Here is a 7189-nt window from a genome sequence, read left to right as displayed (position 1 = left end):
ATCTAAATAGATAATTGCTGACTCTCTGTGTTCTAATCTAAATAGATAATTACTGACTCTCTGTGTTCTAATCTAAATAGATAATTACTGACTCTCTCTCTCTCTGTGTTCTAATCTCAATAGATAATTACTGACTCTCTCTGTGTTCTAATCTAAATAGATAATTACTGACTCTGTGTTCTAATCTAAATAGATAATTACTGACTCTCTGTGTTCTAATCTAATAATTACTGACTAATCTAAATAGATAATTACTGACTCTCTGTGTTCTAATCTAAATAGATAATTACTGACTCTCTGTGTTCTAATCTAAATAGTGTTCTAATCTAAATAGATAATTACTGACTCTCTGTGTTCTAATCTAAATAGATAATTACTGACTCTGTGTTCTAATCTAAATAGATAATTACTGACTCTCTGTGTTCTAATCTAAATAGATAATTACTGACTCTGTGTTCTAATCTAAATAGATAATTACTCTCTCTGTGTTCTAATCTAAATAGATAATTACTGACTCTCTCTCTCTCTGTGTTCTAATCTAAATAGATAATTACTGACTCTCTCTGTGTTCTAATCTCAATAGATAATTACTGACTCTCTCTCTCTGTGTTCTAATCTAAATAGATAATTACTGACTCTCTCTGTGTTCTAATCTAAATAGATAATTACTCTCTCTCTCTGTGTTCTAATTTAAATAGATAATTACTGACTCTCTCTCTGTGTTCTAATCTCAATAGATAATTACTGACTCTCTCTCTGTGTTCTAATCTAAATAGATAATTACTGACTCTCTCTCTGTGTTCTAATCTCAATAGATAATTACTGACTCTCTCTGTGTTCTAATCTAAATAGATAATTACTGACTCTCTGTGTTCTAATCTCAATAGATAATTACTGACTCTCTGTGTTCTAATCTAAATAGATAATTACTGACTCTCTGTGTTCTAATCTAAATAGATAATTACTGACTCTCTCTCTCTCTCTGTGTTCTAATCTAAATAGATAATTACTGACTCTCTGTGTTCTAATCTAAATAGATAATTACTGACTCTCTCTCTCTCTCTGTGTTCTAATCTAAATAGATAATTACTGACTCTCTCTGTGTTCTAATCTAAATAGATAATTACTGACTCTCTCTCTGTGTTCTAATCTAAATAGATAATTACTGACTCTCTCTGTGTTCTAATCTAAATAGATAATTACTGACTCTCTCTCTGTGTTCTAATCTAAATAGATAATTACTGACTCTCTCTGTGTTCTAATCTAAATAGATAATTACTGACTCTCTCTCTGTGTTCTAATCTAAATAGATAATTACTGACTCTCTCTCTCTGTGTTCTAATCTAAATAGATAATTACTGACTCTCTGTGTTCTAATCTAAATAGATAATTACTGACTCTCTGTGTTCTAATCTAAATAGATAATTACTGACTCTCTCTCTCTCTGTGTTCTAATTTAAATAGATCATTATTGACTTGTGCAGCAATGTAAACATGCTATAAAATACCTTTAGTCTTTACATTAGAGGGTATGAATGCAGGGCTTGTATGACCTCCATGTGATTTGCACTAATTTCATTTAACAGTAGCAATGTGATGCATTATATGGTTTCTGTGACAGGGTACAGTATAAAAGGCTTTTGTAACATTTGCTATACACTGTATTGTTTGCATAAAGGTTTTGCTTGTTTTCCTGTCCCATGCTTTCAGGGGAATCTTTGCACACAAACAAGTGATTGTAGTTAGGCAGGCCTAAAGTACTGTAGCAATGTTAACATGAAACATACAACTGTTTTAAAACCTGTCCACAGCTTGTCCATATGAACGAATATAAAGACATATAAAGCAATTGGATCTGTTGTGGTTTTGTGTCAGTGGTTTTCAGAGCAGAGTGATGAAGGGTGTGTAACCTTTCAGAGCAGAGCAGAGTGATGGAGGGTGTGTAACCTTTCAGAGCAGAGTAGAGTGATGGAGGGTGTGTAACCTTTCAGAGCAGAGCAGAGTGATGGAGGGTGTGTAACCTTTCAGAGCAGAGCAGAGTGAGGAGGGTGTGTAACCTTTCAGAGCAGAGCAGAGTGAGGAGGGTGTGTAACCTTTCAGAGCAGAGCAGAGTGAGGGAGGGTGTGTAACCTTTCAGAGCAGAGCAGAGTGAGGGAGGGTGTGTAACCTTTCAGAGCAGAGCAGAGTAGAGTGATGGAGCAGAGTAGTGATGGAGGGTGTGTAACCTTTCAGAGCAGAGTGAGAGTGAGAGCAGGGTGTGTAACCTTTCAGAGCAGAGCAGAGTGAGGGAGGGTGTGTAACCTTTCAGAGCAGAGCAGAGCAGAGGGAGGTGTGTAACCTTTCAGAGCAGAGCAGAGTGAGGGAGGGTGTGGAGCAGAGTGTGTGTAACCTTTCAGAGCAGAGCAGAGTGAGGAGGGTGTGTAACCTTTCAGAGCAGAGCAGAGTGAGGGAGGGTGTGTAACCTTTCAGAGCAGAGCAGAGTGAGGGAGGGTGTGTAACCTTTCAGAGCAGAGCAGAGGGTGTAACCTTTCAGAGCAGAGTGAGGGAGGGTGTGTAACCTTTCAGAGCAGAGTGAGGGAGGGTGTGTAACCTTTCAGAGCAGAGCAGAGTGAGGGAGGGTGTGTAACCTTTCAGAGCAGAGTGAGGGAGGGTGTGTAACCTTTCAGAGCACAGTGAGGGAGGGTGTGTAACCTTTCAGAGCAGAGTGAGGGAGGGTGTGTAACCTTTCAGAGCAGAGTGAGGGAGGGTGTGTAACCTTTCAGAGCAGAGTGAGGGAGGGTGTGTAACCTTTCAGAGCAGAGTGAGGGAGCGTAAACTTTCAGATCACATGAACCCCAGCTGTTACACAACACATTATAATCCTGGGATGACATGGCACCTGTTTCTGTCTGTCTGGTGTGTGCGTGTGCATGTGTGTGTCAGACCAGACCATCTACGTCACGTGACTCCTTACAGAGGGAACTGGATCCTCCAGCCCTCCAGAGTAGAGGCTCGTTGGCACGCAGCCATGTTCCTAACCTTTCACACACACACACACACAGTGACGCACACACACACAAACTCAGATGAGTTAACTATGTACCAATGGAGATGTCACAAACAACAGAGAGACATGTAAGAGACCGACTTGATTTGTGCAGAGTCATATTGAATCTACAGTTGAAGTCGGAAGTTTACATACACCTTAGCCACATACATTTAAACTCAGTTTTTCACAATTCCTGACATTTAATCCTAGTAAAAATTCCTTGTTTTAGGTCAGTTAGGATCACCACTTTATTTTAAGAATGTGAAATGTCAGAATAATAGTAGAGAGAATGATTTATTTCAGCTTTTATTTCTTTCATCACATTCCCAGTGGGTCAGAAGTTTACATACACTCAATTAGTATTTGGTAGCATTGCCTTTAAATTGTTTAACTTGGGTCAAATGTTTTGGGTAGCTTCCAACAATAAGTTGGGGGAATTTCGTCCCATTCCTCCTGACAGAGCTGGTGTAACTGAGTCAGGTTTGTAGGCCTCCTTGCTCGCACACGCTTTTTCAGTTCTGCCCACAAATTGTCTATAGGCTTGAGGTCAGGGCTTTGTGATGGCCACTCCAATACCTTGACTTTGTTGTCCATTTGGAAGACCCATTTGCGACCAAGCTTTAACTTCCTGACTGATGTCTTGAGATGTTGCTTCAATATACCCACATACTTTTTCTTCCTCATGATGGCTTCTCTTTTGTGAAGTGCAGCAGTCCCTCCTGCAGCAAAGCACCCCCACAACATGATGCTGCCACCCCGTGCTTCACGGTTGGGATGGTGTTCTTCAGCTTGCAAGCCTCCCTCTTTTTCCTCCATACATAACGATGGTCATTATGGCCAAACAGTTCTATTTTTGTTTCATCAGAACAGAGGACATTTCTCCAAAAAGTACGATCTTTGTCCCCATGTGCAGTTGTAAACTGTAGTCTGGCTTTTTTTATGGCTGTTTTGGAGTAGTGGAGACAGAATGCGTCTCCTTCCAGAGCGGTATGATGGCTGCGTGGTCCCATGGTGTTTATACTTGCGTACTATTGTTTGTACAGATGAACGTGGTACCTTCAGGCCTTTGGAAATTTCTCCAAAGGATGATCCAAACAATTTATTTTCTGAGGTCTTGGCTGATTTCTTTTGATTTTCCCATGATGTCAAGCAAAGAGGCACTGAGTTTGAAGGTAGGCCTTGAAATACATCAAATCAAATCAAATGTATTTATATAGCCCTTCGTACATCAGCTGATATCTCAAAGTGCTGTACAGAAACCCAGCCTAAAACCCCAAACAGCAAGCAATGCAGGTGTAGAAGCACGGTGGCTAGGAAAAACTCCCTAGAAAGGCCGAAACCTAGAGAGGAACCAGGCTATGTGGGGTGGCCAGTCCTCTTCTGGCTGTGCCGGGTGGAGATTATAACAGAACATGGCCAAGATGTTCAAATGTTCATAAATGACCAGCATGGTCGTATAATAATAAGGCAGAACAGTTGAAACTGGAGCAGCAGCACGGTCAGGTGGACTGGGGACAGCAAGGAGTCATCATGTCAGGTAGTCCTGGGGCATGGTCCTAGGGCTCAGGTCCTCCGAGAGAGAGAAAGGAAGAGAGAATTAGAGAGAGCATATGTGGGGTGGCCAGTCCTCTTCTGGCTGTGCCGGGTGGAGATTATAACAGAACATGGCCAAGATGTTCAAATGTTCATAAATGACCAGCATGGTCGAATAATAATAAGGTAGAACAGTTGAAACTGGAGCAGCAGCACGGCCAGGTGGACTGGGGACAGCAAGGAGTCATCATGTCAGGTAGTCCTGGGGCATGGTCCTAGGGCTCAGTTCCTCCGAGAGAGAGAGAGAGAGAAAGAGAGAATTAGAGAACGCACACTTAGATTCACACAGGACACCGAATAGGACAGGAGAGGTACTCCAGATATAACAAACTGACCCTAGCCCCCCCGACACATTAACTACTGCAGCATAAATACTGGAAGCTGAGACAGGAGGGGTCAGGAGACACTGTAGCCCCATCCGAGGACACCCCCAGACAGGGCCAAACAGGAAGGATATAACCCCACCCACTTTGCCAAAGCACAGTCCCCACACCACTAGAGGGATATCTTCAACCACCAACTTACCATCCTGAGACAAGGCTGAGTATAGCCCACAAAGATCTCCGCCATGGCACAACCCAAGGGGGGGCGCCAACCCAGACAGGATGACCACATCAGTGAATCAACCCACTCAGGTGACGCACCCCTACCAGGGACGGCATGAGAGAGCCCCAGTCAGCCAGTGACTCAGCCCCTGTAATAGGGTTAGAGGCAGAGAATCCCAGTGGGAAGAGGGGAACCGGCCAGGCAGAGACAGCAAGGGCGGATCGTTGCTCCAGAGCCTTTCCGTTCACCTTCCCACTCCTGGGCCAGACTACACTCAATCATATGACCCACTGAGGAGATAAGTCTTCAGTAAGGACTTAAAGGTTGAGACCGAGTTTGCGTCTCTGACATGGGTAGGCAGACTGTTCCATAAAAATGGAGCTCTATAGGAGAAAGCCCTGCCTCCAGCTGTTTGCTTAGAAATTCTAGGGACAATTAGGAGGCCTGCGTCTTGTGACCGTAGCGTACGTGTAGGTATGTACGGCAGGACCAAATCAGAGAGATAGGTAGGAGCAAGCCCATGTAATGCTTTGTAGGTTAGCAGTAAAACCTTGAAATCAGCCCTTGCTTTGACAGCAAGCCAGTGTAGAGAGGCTAGCACTGGAGTAATATGATCAAATTTTTTGGTTCTAGTCAGGATTCTAGCAGCCGTATTTAGCACCAACTGAAGTTTATTTAGTGCTTTATCCGGGTAGCCGGAAAGTAGAGCATTGCAGTAGTCTAACCTAGAAGTGACAAAAGCATGGATTAATTTTTCTGCATCATTTTTGGACAGAAAGTTTCTGATTTTTGCAATGTTACGTAGATGGAAAAAAGCTATCCTTGAAATGGTCTTGATATGTTCTTCAAAAGAGAGATCAGGGTCCAGAGTAACGTCGAGGTCCTTCACAGTTTTATTTGAGACGACTGTACAACCATTAAGATTAATTGTCAGATTCAACAGAAGATCTCTTTGTTTCTTGGGACCTAGAACAACCATCTCTGTTTTGTCCGAGTTTAAAAGTAGAAAGTTTGCAGCCATCCACTTCCTTATGTCTGAAACACATGCTTCTAGCAAGGGCAATTTTGGGGCTTCACCATGTTTCATTGAAATGTACAGCTGTGTGTCATCCGCATAGCAGTGAAAGTTAACATTATGTTTTCGAATAACATCCCCAAGAGGTAAAATATATAGTGAAAACAATAGTGGTCCCAAAACGGAACCTTGAGGAACACCGAAATTTACAGTTGATTTGTCAGAGGACAAACCATTCACAGAGACAAACTGATATCTTTCCGACAGATAAGATCTAAACCAGGCCAGAACTTGTCCGTGTAGACCAATTTGGGTTTCCAATCTCTCCAAAAGAATGTGGTGATCGATGGTATCAAAAGCAGCACTAAGGTCTAGGAGCACGAGGACAGATGCAGAGCCTCGGTCCGATGCCATTAAAATGTCATTTACCACCTTCACAAGTGCCGTCTCAGTGCTATGATGGGGTCTAAAACCAGACTGAAGCATTTCGTATACATTGTTTGTCTTCAGGAAGGCAGTAAGTTGCTGCGCAACAGCCTTTTCTAAAATTTTGAGAGGAATGGAAGATTCGATATAGGCCAATAGTTTTTTATATTTTCTGGGTCAAGGTTTGGCATTTTTCAAGAGAGGCTTTATTACTGCCACTTTTAGTGAGTTTGGTACACATCCGGTGGATAGAGAGCCGTTTATTATGTTCAACATAGGAGGGCCAAGCACAGGAAGCAGCTCTTTCAGTAGTTTAGTTGGAATAGGGTCCAGTATGCAGCTTGAAGGTTTAGAGGCCATGATTATTTTCATCATTGTGTCAAGAGATATAGTACTAAAACACTTGAGCGTCTCTCTTGATCCTAGGTCCTGGCAGAGTTGTGCAGACTCAGGACAACTGAGCTTTGGAGGAATCCGCAGATTTAAAGAGGAGTCCGTAATTTGCTTTCTAATAATCATAATCTTTTCCTCAAAGAAGTTCATGAATTTATCACTGCTAAAGTGAAAGTCATCCTCTCTTG

Source organism: Oncorhynchus tshawytscha, unplaced genomic scaffold (genome assembly GCF_018296145.1).
Source record: "Oncorhynchus tshawytscha isolate Ot180627B unplaced genomic scaffold, Otsh_v2.0 Un_contig_7074_pilon_pilon, whole genome shotgun sequence".
Taxonomy (NCBI): Eukaryota; Metazoa; Chordata; class Actinopteri; order Salmoniformes; family Salmonidae; genus Oncorhynchus; species Oncorhynchus tshawytscha.
The sequence above is the reverse complement of the archived record's forward strand: the minus strand, read 5'-3'. Positions refer to the sequence as shown.